This window comes from Culex pipiens, chromosome 3 (genome assembly GCF_016801865.2).
Source record: "Culex pipiens pallens isolate TS chromosome 3, TS_CPP_V2, whole genome shotgun sequence".
Lineage (NCBI taxonomy): Eukaryota > Metazoa > Arthropoda > Insecta > Diptera > Culicidae > Culex > Culex pipiens.
In genome coordinates this window covers 174459190-174476336 of record NC_068939.1, presented here as the reverse complement: position 1 = coordinate 174476336, position 17147 = coordinate 174459190, and the positions used below count along the sequence as shown (strand labels likewise).

The following is a 17147-nucleotide window of genomic DNA, read 5'->3' as shown; positions in this document are numbered from 1 at the left end:
CACATAGGCATCAAATTATTGTAAAAATCAAGGTAAAAATTGTAAAATTTTAAAAATTGTAAAATTTTAAAAATTGTAAAATTTTAAAAATGGTAAAATTTTAAAAATTGTAAAAATTATAGAAATTGTAGAAATTGCAAAAATTTTAAAAATTGTAAAAATTGTAAAAATTGTAAAAATTGTAAAAATTGTAAAAATTGTAAAAATTGTAAAAATTGTAAAAATTGTAAAAATTGTAAAAATTGTTTATAAATTGTTAAAAAACATTAAAATAATTTTAATAATTCGATGCCTGTGTGCTCTCTTGTTCTGTCTAGAAAGGAATCCCATCAATGTTAATACAGAAGAGCACATAGGCATCGAATTATTGTAAAAATCAAGGTAAAAATTGTAAAATTTTAAAAATTGTAAAATTTTAAAAATTGTAAAATTTTAAAAATTGTAAAATTTTAAAAATTGTAAAATTTTAAAAATTGTAAAATTTTAAAAATTGTAAAATTTTAAAAATTGTAAAAATTATAGAAATTGTAGAAATTGCAAAAATTTTAAAAATTGTAAAAATTGTAAAAATTGTAAAAATTGTAAAAATTGTAAAAATGTAAAAATTGTAAAAATTGTAAAAATTGTAAAAATTGTAAAAATTGTAAAAATTGTAAAAATTGTAAAAATTGTAAAAATTGTAAAAATTGTAAAAATTGTAAAAATTGTAAAAATTGTAAAAATTGTAAAAATTGTCAAAATTGTAAAAATTTTAAAAATTGTAAAAATCGTAAAAATAGTAAAAATTGTAAAAATTGCAAAAATTGCAAAAACTGTAAAAAATTAAAAAATTGTAAAAAAATTAAAAATTGCAAAATTGTAAAAATTGTGAAAATTGTAAAAAAAAAATTAAAAATTGCTAAATTTATTTAAAATTGTTTAAAATTATTTTAAATTTATTAAAATTCGTCAAAATTGTTTGAAATTGTTTAAAATTGTTTTAAATTGTTTAGAATTGTTTAAAATTATTTAAAATTGTTTAAAATTGTTTAAAATTGTTTAAAATTGTTTAAAATTGTTTAAAATTGTTTAAAATTGTTTAAAATTGTTTAAAATTGTTGAAAATTGTTTAAAATTGTTTAAAATTGTTATAATTGTTTAAAATTGTTTAAAATTGTTTAAAATTGTTTAAAATTGTTAAAAATTGTTTAAAATTGTTTAAAATTGTTTAAAATTGTTTGAAATTGTTCAAAATTGTTTAAAGGTGTTTTGAATTGTTTAAAATTGTTTTAAATTGTTTAAACTTGTTTTAAATAGTTAAACTTGTTAAAAAATGTTTAAATTTGTTAAAAATTGTTTAAAACTGTTCAAATTGTTAAAATTGATAAAATTGTTAAAGTTGTCAAAATTGTTTGAAAGTGTATGAAATTGATTAAAATTGATTCAAATTGTTCAAATTTTTTGAAAATTGTTTAAACATATTTAAAATTGTTTAAATTGTTTTTGAATTGTTTAAAGTTGTTTAAAATTGTTTGAAATTGTTTAAAATTGTATAAATTGTTTAAATTTGTTCAAAATGGTTCAAAATTGTTTAAAATTGGTCAAAATTGCTTAAAATTGTTCAAAATTGATTAAAATTGTTCAAAATTGCATAAAATTGTTTAAAATCAGTAATATTTTTCGAAATTCTGAATTATTTGAAATTGTTACAAATGACTGTAAGTTGTTTAAAATGGTATATGTTTATTTAAAAATGTTAGAAATTGCTTAAATTTTTGAGAAAATTATGAAAATAAAAATAAACGTATTTTAATTATTGTTGTTTTATTATTGCTTTCAATTGTACAAAAATGTGTACAAACAACACAAAAAAGATATATCAATAAGTTCTTTCAAACTGATTAGCATTTGCCAATCTCTCTGTCACAGAGTTGTGGTGGCCTCGTACTGAGAGTAAGAGTACCAATTTGAGATCTTTCCTCTCATTTGGGTTCTGCACTCTTTTGGGATGCGGAAACCGCCCCTTCAACAGCGATCCCCGCTACGGCCCTGCCCCGCGTTGACAACCGCCCCACCAAAAGCTCGTAAATTTGTAATTCAACTCTGGTTTCGCAGGTCCCCGCCGGTCGGGCATACCTTATCCGCGTCCCACCTGGTCGCCGGTTACGATCGCTGATTTTAATGAAGATATTTTGCATACCCACCACCCCAGTGCAAGTCGCTGTCCTTGGCAAGGACGTGATACGCAGTACAACTGCGCACTTGTCGCGCGTCCAGAAAAGATAAACTTGGCGCTCTTGGGCGAGTGGTCAGCAAAGGGGGGAGCCTACAGGGCTTTTGTTTTACTTTTTCTCTCTAGTTGTTGTCTTAACCAGTATTATTGTTATTGCTTCAGGTGTACTTGTTCAAGTGCTCTTTGTACGGCGCAAGGTTTGTGCACTTCTTGCGAGTGTAGGTATGTAATTAGTTCTCCGAGCTTCAGGTGCCGCGTCACTGAATATATGGAGTGCAAACAGGGCTACAACGGCGCTGAATTATAGTCGTTGTGGGGGCACCTTGCATAAGATCACTTTGGCCCCTGTATTATCCTGCAGCCATTGAAGGTTTCTCAGTTGGATCACGATACCTGAGGATCTCTTGGACTATTTTTAGAGATTTAAAACGAATCTACCCTGAAGTTTGTACTCTTTTTAATTCTTCAAGTTAACTATCGACTACCACTTATGATTCGATACGATGTTTTCAATGTTGCCGCCATAACCGGTACGGCAACAACACTTGTTAAATCGAAGAAAAACATTGCGTCGGCGTCAGTCTCGCAGAGCTTGAATTCCATCCACTTGGCACGGAATGGTCAACGGCTTCGTAGAAATGGTTGTCGTCCACGATAGGGAAATTCAACGCCGCTCCAGTATATGTAACGCCATGACACAAGTACTTTTTTGTTGTGAATGCCGCCGCCGCCGGTATCACCTAGCCGATATATCTATCGTGCGGCATGTGATCAATGAGCTCCACACTTTGAAATTCGATACGGGTCTTGCCGAAGACGACGACGCGTGCGTTGCGTAATTAGATCATGCGGTAATCGCTCGTTGATCGACGCCAGAGATCCCCTTCGTAACGTGATGAGATCGACACATGGAGAAAGAATTGCGCGCGCGTTCTGGAAGTCGCCAGCTCAGCGATAAATCAACCTTGACGTCCGGTTCTGGCGGACAGAAATTCTACACCGCGGCCTACATGACTCAGAGTACTTGCTGACTGTGCATTCCGACCGGCTCAACCCACAGGGGTCTATCCATCAGCGTGTGATAAAGTAAAAGTATCGAGGTCCGGTTTGGGATTAGATCTGCGGTCGCTGCAAACAAAGAATTGTCTGAACGTCTGGTCGCGCAAGGTGGAATGAAAGATTCTGATCAAGTAGGCGTTGAGTACCGTTCTAGGCGGAAGTTTGGTTTCACCGATTTGGAGACAAATGTCAAACGTTAGCATTGGCATTGGGGTTCTTTTATCGGGTGTGTACATTTAAGGCGAGCTCTGTTTGCTTATCAATTAATGATTCAAGGTTGACGAGTGGCGACTCTGAAAGCAAACCTCTGGGAGGCGATTTGAAGTCCGTCGTGTGGGCATGATCGATTTTCCGCCTTTGTGAAATTTTTGCAATTTAAATCAATATAATCAATACATTTTTTATAACTCTGTTTTGAACTTTTTTTTTTTAAATTCAGGTTTGAAGAATTATAGCTGTACTTCAAGGCCTATAATGCTGAAGACCTGAGTCCTCTGTCATTCCGTGTAGAACATCGTAAGTTATTTAGCAAAAATCTACAATGTAGCCAACTTCACATGGTCGTCCAAGAATGACGACTCGCAGCGACGATCAAATTACCCTTAAATATCTGCCCCGCTGATCTTTCTCTCAACCGCTGCCAAGTCGTTAACCCTTCACCGGCTGCTCCGGCCTTCGGCCTGTCTGCGCTAGATCTCCAAGTGTGTTGTAGCACAAGCATCAGTACAAAAATTTGCTGAATCTTTGGCGCACATTAGTATATACATGCAGCAGCCGCAGCATAGTTAGTGGTGGCTCCTAGATGACAGGGTACCGATAGCCGGCCCGTGAAGATCTAGCGTCGCCCCTTCTTGTGCTGGCCGGCCGCCATCGGTGGCATGCAAAGCGCTCATAACGTCTCGTCGACGTCCCTGCCAGCCTGATTGGACCGCGAGAGCGAGCGGAGATTGCATAATTTCCATGGAAGAACATTTTTTCCTCCTCACCACAGCAAACCCGCGCGGATCTGTGGGACCGGGTTTTATATGAAAGTAAAACCGCTGATCAGCAGCAGCCGCTAGAGGGCACCATATAACGAACGGACGGACGCAGTGGAGCGTATTAGACAACCCTTGGACCGGTTCGATCCCGCGAAAGACGTTGGGGGCCATCGAGTACAGCTGCAGAAACAGGTACGAGCGCGCGCAGATTTGCAGCGTGGGTTGTTGGCCGTTTTTTGCGAGTTGCGAAAAACGGTCGGATTTTATTGCTACCTGCTAACGAGAATTGGTTGATGGAGAGACTGCGCGCGTGTGAAAATTACATGCTCCGTAACGGATAATCGTTTCGTTTGCGCGGCGCAGATTCCAACAATCGCGAGGAACCTGTTTCGGACGACCTCATTAGCCTAGCCAAAGGTTCGCTCGCTCGTAGGTCATCGCGAGGTGTACAAAAACAGATCGATTTGAAACGGTTAGGTGGCAGAGTCGTTGATCTCACTGCTTGAACCCTTCGATGAAGTAAGAGGACGGCTGGCGCCACAAACTCTTTTCAAAAGGTTTGACGAAACCTTCGAATGTCTCTAACTTTGGCCCACAATAGCGGAAGGACGCCTCGATACGCCTTGGGGTGGGTATCAATTTTGGGCACTTCCATGACCAAAAGACCCTCCTTTGTTGTCACCGCCACTGTTGACGTCGCTTAAGGGTAAGTCCATATCCTGCGTTTAACTAGCAGCGACGCGACTTGAATAACTTGTGGTCTCTGTTGGTGTAGGACATGGCGTTCGAACACAGTCGCCTTTACCCTACTCGAAACGTAAACAAAACAGGTGTGCTGAACGCACTCTACAAGGTTACCGCGCTGAACGTTACCTGCACGGAAAAAGTTCCATATTAAATTTACTTATTCAAATTATCTACCTTCCAATTGTCTTTTTGTCTTTCTTGTCTTTTTTTTGTCTTTTTCGTCTTTTTTTGTCTTTTTTGTCTTTTTTGTCTTTTTTGTCTTTTTTGTCTTTTTTGTCTTTTTTGTCTTTTTTGTCTATTTTGTCTTTTTTGTCTTTTTTGTCTTTTTTGTCTTTTTTGTCTTTTTTGTCTTTTTTGTCTTAAATTTCTTGAATTTTTTATGAATTTCTTGACTTTTTTTTTGAGTTTCTTGAATTTCTTAAATTTCTTGAATTTCTTGAATTTCTTGAATTTCTTGAATTTCTTGAATTTCTTGAATTTCTTGAATTTCTTCAATTTCTTGAATTTCTTGAATTTCTTGAATTTCTTGAATTTCTTGAATTTCTTGAATTTCTTGAATTTCTTGAATTTCTTGAATTTCTTGAATTTCTTGAATTTCTTGAATTTCTTGAATTTCTTGAATTTCTTGAATTTCTTGAATTTCTTGAATTTCTTGAATTTCTTGAATTTCTTGAATTTCTTGAATTTCTTGAATTTCTTGAATTTCTTGAATTTCTTGAATTTCTTGAATTTCTTGAATTTCTTGAATTTCTTGAATTTCTTGAATTTCTTGAATTTCTTGAATTTCTTGAATTTCTTGAATTTCTCAATTATCTAAAATTTTCTAAAATTTCTTGAATTTTTTGAATTTCTTGAATTTCTTGAATTTCTTGAATTTCTTGAATTTCTTGAATTTCTTGAATTTCTTGAATTTCTTGAATTTCTTGAATTTCTTGAATTTCTTGAATTTCTTGAATTTCTTGAATTTCTTGAATTTCTTGAATTTCTTGAATTTCTTGAATTTCTTGAATTTCTTGAATTTCTTGAATTTCTTGAATTTCTTGAATTTCTTGAATTTCTTGAATATCTTGAATTTCTTGAATTTCTTGAATTTCTTGAATTTCTTGAATTTCTTGAATTTCATGAATTTCTTGAATTTCTTGAATTTCTTGAATTTCTTGAATTTCTTGAATTTCTTGAATTTCTTGAATTTCTTGAATTTCTTGAATTTCTTGAATTTCTTGAATTTCTTGAATTTCTTGAATTTCATGAATTTCTTGAATTTCTTGAATTTCTTGAATTTCTTGAATTTCTTGAATTTCTTAAATTTCTTGAATTTCTTGAATTTCTTGAATTTCTTGAATTTCTTGAATTTCTTGAATTTCTTGAATTTCTTGAATTTCTTGAATTTCTTGAATTTCTTGAATTTCTTGAATTTCTTGAATTTCTTGAATTTCTTGAATTTCTTGAATTTCTTGAATTTCTTGAATTTCTTGAATTTCTTGAATTTCTCAATTATCTAAAATTTCTTAAATTTCTTAAATTTCTTAAATTTCTTAAATTCCTTAAATTTCTTAAATTTCTCAAATTTCTTAAATTTCTTAAATTTCTTAAATTTCTTAAATTTCTTAAATTTCTTAAATTTCTTAAATTTCTTAAATTTCTTAAATTTCTTAAATTTCTTAAATTTCTTAAATTTCTTAAATTTCTTAAATTTCTTAAATTTCTTAAATTTCTTAAATTTCTTAAATTTCTTAAATTTCTTAAATTTCTTAAATTTCTTAAATTTCTTAAATTTCTTAAATTTCTTAAATTTCTTAAATTTCTTAAATTTCTTAAATTTCTTAAATTTCTTAAATTTCTTAAATTTCTTAAATTTCTTAATTTTCTTAAATTTCTTAAATTTCTTAAATTTTTTAAATTTCTTAAATTTTTTAAATTTCTTAAATTTCTTAAATTTCTTAAATTTCTTAAATTTCTTAAATTTCTTAAATTTCTTAAATTTCTTAAATTTCTTAAATTTCTTAAATTTCTTAAATTTCTTAAATTTCTTAAATTTCTTAAATTTCTTAAATTTCTTAAATTTCTTAAATTTCTTAAATTTCTTAAATTTCTTAAATTTCTTAAATTTCTTAAATTTCTTAAATTTCTTAAATTTCTTAAATTTCTTAAATTTCTTAAATTTCTTAAATTTCTTAAATTTCTTAAATTTCTTAAATTTCTTAAATTTCTTAAATTTCTTAAATTTCTTAAATTTCTTAAATTTCTTAAATTTCTTAAATTTCTTAAATTTCTTAAATTTCTTAAATTTCTTAAATTTCTTAAATTTCTTAAATTTCTTAAATTTCTTAAATTTCTTAAATTTCTTAAATTTCTTAAATTTCTTAAATTTCTTAAATTTCTTAAATTTCTTAAATTTCTTAAATTTCTTAAATTTCTTAAATTTCTTAAATTTCTTAAATTTCTTAAATTTCTTAAATTTCATAAATTTCTTAAATTTCTTAAATTTCTTAAATTTCTTAAATTTCTTAAATTTCTTAAATTTCTTAAATTTCTTAAATTTCTTAAATTTCTTAAATTTCTTAAATTTCTTAAATTTCTTAAATTTCTTAAATTTCTTAAATTTCTTAAATTTCTTAAATTTCTTAAATTTCTTAAATTTCTTAAATTTCTTAAATTTCTTAAATTTCTTAAATTTCTTAAATTTCTTAAATTTCTTAAATTTCTTAAATTTCTTAAATTTCTTAAATTTCTTGAATTTTTTAAATTTCTTAAATTTCTTAAATTTCTTGAATTTTTTAAATTTCTTAAATTTCTTAAATTTCTTAAATTTCTTAAATTTCTTAAATTTCTTAAATTTCTTAAATTTCTTAAATTTCTTAAATTTCTTAAACTTCTTAAATTTCTTAAATTTCTTAAATTTCTTAAATTTCTTAAATTTCTTAAATTTCTTAAATTTCTTAAATTTCTTAAATTTCTTAAATTTCTTAAATTTCTTAAATTTCTTAAATTTCTTAAATTTCTTAAATTTCTTAAATTTCTTAAACTTCTTAAATTTCTTGAATTTCTTGAATTTCTTGAATTTCTTGAATTTCTTGAATTTCTTGAATTTCTTGAATTTCTTGAATTTCTTGAATTTCTTGAATTTCTTGAATTTCTTGAATTTCTTGAATATCTTGAATTTCTTGAATTTCTTGAATTTCTTGAATTTCTTGAATTTCTTGAATTTCTTGAATTTCTTGAATTTCTTGAATTTCTTGAATTTCTTGAATTTCTTGAATTTCTTGAATTTCTTGAATTTCTTGAATTTCTTGAATTTCTTGAATTTCTTGAATTTCTTGAATTTCTTGAATTTCTTGAATTTCTTGAATTTCATGAATTTCTTGAATTTCTTGAATTTCTTGAATTTCTTGAATTTCTTGAATTTCTTAAATTTCTTGAATTTCTTGAATTTCTTGAATTTCTTGAATTTCTTGAATTTCTTGAATTTCTTGAATTTCTTGAATTTCTTGAATTTCTTGAATTTCTTGAATTTCTTGAATTTCTTGAATTTCTTGAATTTCTTGAATTTCTTGAATTTCTTGAATTTCTTGAATTTCTTGAATTTCTTGAATTTCTTGAATTTCTTGAATTTCTTGAATTTCTTGAATTTCTTGAATTTCTTGAATTTCTCAATTATCTAAAATTTCTTAAATTTCTTAAATTTCTTAAATTTCTTAAATTTCTTAAATTTCTTAAATTCCTTAAATTTCTTAAATTTCTCAAATTTCTTAAATTTCTTAAATTTCTTAAATTTCTTAAATTTCTTAAATTTCTTAAATTTCTTAAATTTCTTAAATTTCTTAAATTTCTTAAATTTCTTAAATTTCTTAAATTTCTTAAATTTCTTAAATTTCTTAAATTTCTTAAATTTCTTAAATTTCTTAAATTTCTTAAATTTCTTAAATTTCTTAAATTTCTTAAATTTCTTAAATTTCTTAAATTTCTTAAATTTCTTAAATTTCTTAAATTTCTTAATTTTCTTAAATTTCTTAAATTTCTTAAATTTTTTAAATTTCTTAAATTTTTTAAATTTCTTAAATTTCTTAAATTTCTTAAATTTCTTAAATTTCTTAAATTTCTTAAATTTCTTAAATTTCTTAAATTTCTTAAATTTCTTAAATTTCTTAAATTTCTTAAATTTCTTAAATTTCTTAAATTTCTTAAATTTCTTAAATTTCTTAAATTTCTTAAATTTCTTAAATTTCTTAAATTTCTTAAATTTCTTAAATTTCTTAAATTTCTTAAATTTCTTAAATTTCTTAAATTTCTTAAATTTCTTAAATTTCTTAAATTTCTTAAATTTCTTAAATTTCTTAAATTTCTTAAATTTCTTAAATTTCTTAAATTTCTTAAATTTCTTAAATTTCTTAAATTTCTTAAATTTCTTAAATTTCTTAAATTTCTTAAATTTCTTAAATTTCTTAAATTTCTTAAATTTCTTAAATTTCTTAAATTTCTTAAATTTCTTAAATTTCTTAAATTTCTTAAATTTCTTGATTTTTTGAATTTCTTGTATTTCTTGATTTTTTTTAATTTCTTGCGTTTCTTGGATTTATTGTATTTCTTGTATTTTTGTAATTTAAAAAAAAACGATTAAACTTTAAAGGATTTTTAACAAATAGTTTGTAACTATCACAAAAAATCTCCTTTCCGTGCGATCATACGCACACAAATTTAGCTCTCCATCTGAAATAGTGAGCCCATTATTATTCAATCGACCGTAGTCGCTCTTTCTTCTCCGCCGTTAATCCACAGCAGTATTCAGACTAAGCTAATTAACCGTTCTCTTTCGGAACTCCGGCGTCCGAGATGAATGGTGCGGATTTTCTTCCACGCAGTCTTCGTCATCGCGAGCTGTCGAAATGTAAGCGAACAACAACACAACGCCAGTTGATCGTTCGGTTTGTAAACACAGCGCTGCTGAAACCAGAACGATCAACAATCCCGGAGATTCACGCGAGATGCGCAAGGTTGTTGACTTGCGGCTTTCAAGAAGGCATGACTCAACGCTGAATGAGTGTCATTTTGGGGTTTCAGTTTGCGTAGGCCGGTGATGAAGTTATTGAAAAGTCTGAACTACTTCCAATGACCTAACGTCCTAATTCGTAGGTCATAGGACTTCTACCAACTTGTCCAGCTGAATCGAAGGGGAACAAACGCCGGATCTAATTACCTCCGAACACGTTGACGTGCTCGCGGAAAGAACGAACCAACGGATTCTTCCGATGACAGCGCGCCGAGACAATCTCCCATCCGAGATCTTCTTCTGCTCGCGCGTAGGAAGCTCATTAGAATCGCGCTCCGACAATTGCTGCTGAAGCAGTCAGTGTTGTGGAAAGGTCACGGGGATGCTTTGGCTGTCATCTGCATACAATGTCACTGAAGCCTAAAAAGTACCAAAGTTTTGGTGTCTAGTGTCAAAATTATGGGGAGTAACATGACGGAAAGGGCGCAAAATCGAAAAGACGAAAATATTTTTTTTCTTTATTTTTGTTTCGTTAGTTAAAATGAAATTAAATGTGTACCATTATCCGGGGCAAATCGAGACACATGGGGTGAATTGAGAAGTGATTTTAGCAATGTTTTTGCACAATATTTGAATATTTTTTAATTTGTTTCAGTAGGAATAGACACAAAACAACAAAATTAGTTTCTAAATTTGAACTTTTATGTCTAAAAACAGCTGTTCTGGCTTTCTTGTCGAAAATTTACCAACACATTCAAACCACGGGGTACCATAGAAGTTGGTTTGTTTGACTCAAAAACATGCTTTTTTGTAAAGCCCCACAACGTGAGCCCCATAACGTCCCTAACAATGGGCTATGCCCTGTTCGTGGACTCGTTCTTAAGGTTTCCCAACAACATGGTTGAGTCCAACCGCCTCAAATTGCAGATTTAAATTAACATTATTATGATGATCTGTAAGTTCATTGGCCAAATAAGAATTTGCGGAAGACATTTCAGAGGATTTGAAAAAGACACCTGCTGGGAAGCTTTGCCTGAGACCTGATGCTAAACATATATTGTTGTTGGCGGCATTTATGGTTTATTTTAATGAAAAGAATCAATATGAGCAGCTACAGGATTATTTTCCAAAAAATTAAATAAGACTTATTATATTTTGATTTGTGACCCTCTGAAATGTTATTCCTGAAACAGCGCCACCAAACATTTGGTGGCGGCTTCAGCAAGCTACGTCAGTATCACGGGCCTGGGAAAGGTAAACACGGCGCGATAATGGGATTGTTATTGTTTTTCTTTTCTCGCTGACGATGCCAGAGGAAGTCCAACCCAGAAGGAGCATGAGGAGCTTCAAGAGAAGCCGGCGATAAATCAACATCTAACAGTGGTTTGATCTACGATCTTCAAGGGGTTCGGCGACACATAATTAGGGGATCCGGGGTTGGTTGTTTTGTTTTATTCTCGTCGTGTTTGCGGCGTTGCTCATGAACTGTGACTTCCTGGGTTGGCTGATTTGTGACCCGCGGGTGACAAGCCGGCTACCATTGTCGAAGATTAGCTTTACGAATTGTTAATGGGCAAGTCGGGACCTAGATGTACCACCTGAAAACCGTTAAGTTAGGTGCTGATCAACCTTCAATTAGCGCGCTTGAATGGGTGATTCCCGAAAACAATAGGCAGCAAATTATACACGGATCCGATCATCAGCTGTCAATCAGCGAATTGTGTTGAAACCTCGTAGAGGTCAAGTTCACCAGCTAAAAGCGCTGGTTCAAAAAAGCAATACCCATTTCGGCGCTAAGGCCGCACCAATCAATTGCAATTCTTTGCGCGGCCTGACACCTGCGCGACGTCTACACGTGATTCAGCGCTAGAAAAATCGCACTTTAAATTGGACAGGGTTGACCTACTGTCGTGGGATCCGCTGGACGGATCCGCACGATCAAGCTTCATTTAGCGTGTGCAATCAGTCAGCCGAAAAGTTGCTAAACGGAGCGCAGGCGATTTCCAGGGTTGTTAACGATCATGTTGCGGTTGTATTTTTAGGTTACTCCAGAATTTCTTAAGAACTCTAGTAGAAATGTCGTTTCATGCAGATCTTGAACAGATGCTTATTGGGTTATTTCTAGCTAAGTTTTGCAACGCAAAAGTTGGTAGACCAAATTGAAAACATTGAAATCAACGCTAACAACCCTGGCGCCTATCAAGGTGCACGGAGAAAAATCAGTTCACAAAATCGTGAACAAACGTTCATGAAATTTTGAACCACGATCAATCATGTTTAACGCTTTGTTCGTGATTCAGAATTTCAAGAACGTTTGTTCACGATTTTTCTCCGTGTGATGTTGTGTTCAGAAGTGTAAGATAACAGCGAACACGCGATTCGATTTGGATGTCTGTGTGTTGTTCGTTAATCATGATAATTGAATTTTCTTTTACGATTACCAGCAGGGGATCAAATCAAACATTTTTTCTCGTTAATCGCTTGCTGGCATGCGAAGGCAGCCCAACAATATTGTGTTCATTAGCTTGTTACAATTAACATACCATCTCAAGATCGTAGATTTATTACAGGTGTTTTACCCCTTTATAATGAGTCTGTGTTCGGTAGTATTAACCTCTGCCAAGCAGAAAAACTTGAACGTTCAGAAACGTTAAAAACAAATAACAATAAGTTAATCGACGTTTCGACCTGTTAAAGCCATAGCCTTCTCCAGGGTTCGCACTATCCGGCCGCCCACAAAATTCCCTAGCGATCAAGTGGTTCCCACACTTTCACTGGCCGGGAAATACCTGCCAACGAACTCCTTCACCGTCACCGACTTCAAGCGACGGCCCTCACAGTAGCCATCACGTCGTCGTCGGTCGTCCCCGCGGGGTCCGCACCAAATCTCCAAAAGCGGGAAACCTGCTCTGGAGCACTGAAACCTAAAGTGGCCTCGACTTTCCGACGATCTGGAAGTGTGTGTGTTGAGAGTGAAAACATCGCAGCCGGTTGAACCGGTGATCCGAAGAAATGGTCGTGATATCGGCTGCGCCGCGGAGAAATTGCCCGTAAAATGTGTCAACTCCTCCCGAGACGAGCTTCGCGAGAGATCACCATTTGGTCGACGGTGTAATGCTCTCCTGGCACATTAAAGAAAGATGGTCGCCCTTTTATTTTGTTTATTTTTCGACAATTTTACTACTTGCGTACATTCCGGTTTTCATAAACGTTAGTTCTCGATTTTCGGAACACATTTTTCTCCGTGTACACATTTCACAGAGACACACGCGGAAAAAAGTAAACAATTGAAGCGGACTGTCAAAATTCTAACCTCATAACCTACGCGATTTCAAATTCACTCAGTTTTCGTCAAAACCGAACCTACTCAGAAATGAGTAAAGAGGGCATCTGTCAAATTTGAGTGAATTTGACTAAGAATTCAACTAAAACTGAGTGATATTCACCCAGATCTGAGAGAAATTCACTCGAATTTGACAGATGACCCCTTTACTCATTTCTGAGTAGGTTCGGTTTTGACGAAAACTGAGTGATTTTGAACGTGCTTGCAGGTTATGAGGTTAGAATTTTGACTGTCCACTTCAATTGTTTACTTTTTTCCACGTTTGTCACTGTAAAATGTGTACACGGAGAAAATGTGTTCCGAAAATCGTGAATAACGTTCATGAAAACCGGAATGTGCGTATTTGTTCACAGGATTTGTCAAATAACGTCACTGTAAAGGGGCCACTCATTTTTGAGTAGGTTCGGCTCTGACGAAAACTGAGTAATTTTGAACGTGCGTGTAGGATGCATATTAGCTGAGTTTAAAACGTTCCAAAAGAATGCCTATCACAGGATATTTATTTTAACCGACAACTTTTTGGTAATAGAACACTCTGACAGCAACAATGACAACCTAGCACCTGAGAGTATCGTCTCCAGGTTTCTCAAACGAACGCATCATTTTTGACCAATTGACGTTTACGCCAAGAAAGCATCACATCTGGCGCATCAAACCACCGATGGTATGCAAATAGGGAAGCCCACCATTAGTCGTGACTACCTTCAGGGCTTGGCCGCGGCCGTCAGTAAGCCAAGTTTAACACCTCTTCCAAAGGGAGTCCCACCTCTTCCTAAATGCGGTTAAGTGTTCTTCCGACTCTCACCTGCGACGGACGGAGACCCCCACATTAATTGCGGTGTTTTATTGGTAGAGGGGAAAAAACAGGTTCCCGGCTACTGACTCCGCGAAGACTGTTTGGAAAAGTCCATCTACGTCATATCTAGTAGGGTTGGTGATGGTGCATTCGTTTGATAGTGATGGCGAAACTAACCTTCAAACGAACGCACCATAAGTAAGAGTGCGCTGTCCTGATGGAAAAACCAGTAATGTTTGTTTTGTTTTCCGAACCCCGATATCGTGACGATAAAATAGGTACTAGCGGCAACTTCCAAACGAAGATGAAAGTGACTTTACTGGGGGTCTCGATTCTGATGCATTCGTCGTATCGTTGGAAAGAAAGCGACATCGGGTGCATGAGTCACGTGTGATGTCGGTTTAGATGAATGAATGAATGGAATTGCGATTTCTTGTGGGGCTATTAACAAAAACAGTTTTTGTTTACAATTTTCATATTCCCAAAGCGGCGCAAGAACCAACTGGGAGGAAACGGCTCTCAAATTGGTAGCAAGTCGTTACAATGTCGAGGTTATTTTACTCTCAAGTTCATTCTGAAAAAAATCATAATTTCAGAAAATAACAAAATCGTCGACCAAAGGAATTGAACCAGTGACATTTGAATTAGGAATACTATTCACGTCTATTGTTTATAGTTTTCAAATTCATGAACACAATTCACGATTACGAGAATTGTTTTTTTTGTGTGAATATCGGCTACCACGATTTTGTGAGTTTGAGGATATTTAACTCTGATAAATATCTCTCAACGAAGGTGCACTGATTGATTAATCTTAATTCGAGGGGATTATTCTCTCGGTCATTAAACTCTCAAATCAAATCGAGGTCTATTTACTCTCAACCATTTGCTCTTGAAGGTACAGTGGTTATTCCTGCAATATTTTATTATACTTTAAATGAGACTCAAAATCACTGCCACTTCCACAAAATTCAAAAGTTGAAATTCCACCCATTTATTCAACCTTCACAACTGGAAATCTCCCCGTCATTAAACGGACCGAACCCGGTCGGACAACCCTGAACAACGGGAGGAGGAGGAGAGAGCTCCCCTGAGATGGTCGTCATTCCATACCTCTCTCCTCTCCAAAGACCCCCACTGGGAGATGCTGCTGAATGAAGTGCGCCCGATCGTTAAAGGTAGCTTAGCGCTCGCGAAAGCAAAAATCCACTTGCCGTGAGTGTTGCGGAGTGGATCCGAAACCTGTCCCCGCGCAATGACCGCGGGCGGCGTTCCCCTTGCACCGTCATCGTCATAATGAGAACACGACAGTTTCGTCTCTTGCTCCTCCGGAGCTGGGCCTCCCTTCGGAAGAGGAAACGCTGAGGCACAGACTGTTCAGACTTGAAACAACACCTTGTTGAACCGGCACAAAACCCAACTTTTTCTGCAATTTCAAGCGTTTCAAGTCTGTGCCCAAGTTCCCCAACCATGCCCTGACAGTCCAAAGGGGGTTGGAATTTCTACGGTTCCGATTTCATCTATGCCCTTCGCGAAGCTATTCCCCGCGCAGATCTTCAGGGTTGCTACAAAGTTGCGCGCCAATAGATCGTGTCCACCTATGGCGATCCCTAATGCGGAACATGGCCCGCACATGGTTCCGAACAAAGTCGTGTCGAAACCCACCGCGAGGTTACCAACTTGTCTTGCAGTTCATTAAAATTGAAAAAAGCCCACCTGCGATTGTGTTTGTGCGCTTAAACGTGTAGTTCTACAATGTATACACACAACCTTTCTATCGATCCGCGTTTGCCGGGCCACCAGCGGATTAAAGAGCTTCTCTCCATTCATTGGAGCACCTTTCACACACAGCTGATGAAAGTCCTACCTTAAATAAAACGAACTTAACTAATCTCCCTTTCTTGTATGTGCGAGTTACGGCCGACCCGCGGCTATAGGTCATCGCAAAGGCTTAATTGGATGCGTTCCGTGCCGGTGCCGGTCCCAGGCAGGCAACAAGCGCGCTATCCGATTACACCGACCAGTATATTTAATGTCTAATGGATGTCACCCGGGTTCGGATCACTTTCAACAGGCCAGTCACTGTCGTGACCTCGTTGGACAGGCATGTAGCGATGACCTGCTACAGGTTTTTTTTTTCGTCAGCGTAACATTGCAAAAAAAAATCAGGGGCATACCATATATTTTTACCAAATTTGTATCAGCATTTATTTTGCTTCTAATTTGAAAATACCTTTAATAAAAAATGTTTTGTAAAAATTCAAAAATCTGTATCTTGAGAATGGATATTCAAAATAATTTGGCATCAAAGTTATGACAGTGATTTAGATTTAGACTGTTTCAAAAAATAACTCCCAAACAAATAAACATTTCCAGCACCAAACAACAAAATTGTATTTTGTACAATTTATGTGGATAAAACCGTAATATTTTTGTGAATACATTCCAGACTCGATTGCCCGAAGGGCTTGCAAAAATTTCACTTCAGATAATCAAATCTTCGGATAATTGATTTTTATGTCTTATTTTTGATTGCCAAGCTCAAATATGACCCCTAAATTTCGCTAAAGTGATTTAAAAAATGCATTTTGTAATTTAAGGCAATCAATTATCCAAATTTGACTAAAATGGGGCAGCCGAACTAGATTTGATGTTAAAAGTAAGAAAAAAATCGTTCATGATTCGATTATCCAAATTCCCACACAATCCTTCAGATAATCGACAAAGTAATTCTCTAGAACTTCACTTTTGTTTCGCTTTGTCAACAGAAGCCATTTTGCATCATAAGTTTTTTATACGAATCCCCATTAAATTTAGCGGGCATATAAAAAATCGAAAATGTGTATCTTCGAAGGAATTTCTGATCGAATTGATGTCTTCGGCAAAGTTGTACGATATGATTTTGTTTCACTTTTAATCACCAAAAGTTAAGGATGGACCAGAGTTCTGATTTCTTTGGAAAAAAAAACAATAATTTGGATCAATATCGAACATGCAACACTTAAAAATACATTTTTAGATAG

At 33.7% G+C, this 17147-nt stretch overlaps 1 protein-coding gene and 1 long non-coding RNA gene across 3 annotated transcripts in view; one reads left to right on the top strand and one right to left on the bottom strand.

Moving 5' to 3' along the window:
* Positions 1–17147, bottom strand: part of LOC120428225 (uncharacterized) — a 113164-nt gene that overhangs the window by 77599 nt on the left and 18418 nt on the right. The gene's annotated exons all lie outside the window — the stretch shown is intronic.
* On the top strand, positions 9612–12589 carry LOC120427915 (uncharacterized). The gene is made up of 2 exons (XR_005607007.2): positions 9612–10358; positions 11240–12589. It is a non-coding gene; the product is annotated as an uncharacterized LOC120427915 (long non-coding RNA).